The 1,127-nt window shown below is 47.9% G+C and overlaps 1 protein-coding gene across 4 annotated transcripts in view; it reads right to left on the bottom strand.

The window, feature by feature from the left end:
- The window catches only part of C6H12orf4 (chromosome 6 C12orf4 homolog), a 36,713-nt gene that overhangs the window by 32,397 nt on the left and 3,189 nt on the right, over positions 1 to 1,127 (bottom strand). The gene's annotated exons all lie outside the window — the stretch shown is intronic.

The following is a 1,127-nucleotide window of genomic DNA, read 5'->3' as shown; positions in this document are numbered from 1 at the left end:
CCCACACATAACCCTCCCATCACACGCCCACACATAACCCCCCACACACGCCCACACATAACCCCCCACACACGCCCACACATAATCCCCCACACCCACACATAACCCCACACACACGCTCACACATAACCCCACACACACGCCCACACATAACCCCACACACACACGCCCACACATAACCCCCCACACACGCCCACACATAATCCCCCACACCCACACATAACCCCACACACACGCCCACACATAACCCCACACACACGCCCACACATAACCCCACACACACACGCCCACACATAACCCCACACACACACTCACAAGCCCACACATGAACCCTCCACACTCACATGCCCACATATAACCTCCCCTGACACACACACACATTCACATACCCCACACACATACACTCCCCAAAGATAGATACGCCTCATAGAGTCATACATGCACACACCCCCTCACCCCATGCACACAAAATAAAAGATGAGTACTAATGAATTGAATATGCTTGATCATTAAATCTTGGCTGAATACTTAATACTGAAAGTACACTTAACTTTTTCATTTTGATTTTATAATTGCCAATGTCAAGAATACTATTTTTCATAAATACATAGTATAAGATGCCAAAACACGTATTTAAGGCCTTTTTAGAAATTGCTAGCAATTCTATCTTAATTTCATGTCAAAATTTATTAAGCAAAATTTTATATATACACATAGGCTCTGCCTCCACAATAAATAAATGCAATAAAAAATATTTAAACTCAAAAACATTCCAACACAATACAATCTGAAGATACAGGAATTTGAAGCTTCAGTGTTGAGGAAGGAGGAGTGGAAACCATCATTTCTACAAGAACAGAAAGCCATGCAGACAGTAAACGCAGTGCAAACAGCAGTCTGAGTCTGTGCCAGGAGGCTTCAGCAGCACTCACTGGCAGTGGGCAGCTCCGTGGCAGTGGGCAGCACTCGCTGGAGGTGGGCAGCACTCACTGGCAGTGGGCAGCTCCGTGGCAGTGGGCAGCACTCACTGGCAGTGGGCAGCACTCACTGGCAGTGGGCAGCACTCGCTGGAGGTGGGCAGCACTCACTGGCAGTGGGCAGCACTCACTGGCAGTGGGCAGCACTCA

Source organism: Mus caroli, chromosome 6 (assembly GCF_900094665.2).
Source record: "Mus caroli chromosome 6, CAROLI_EIJ_v1.1, whole genome shotgun sequence".
NCBI classification, from domain to species: domain Eukaryota; kingdom Metazoa; phylum Chordata; class Mammalia; order Rodentia; family Muridae; genus Mus; species Mus caroli.
This window is presented reverse-complemented; position numbering and strand designations above follow the sequence as displayed.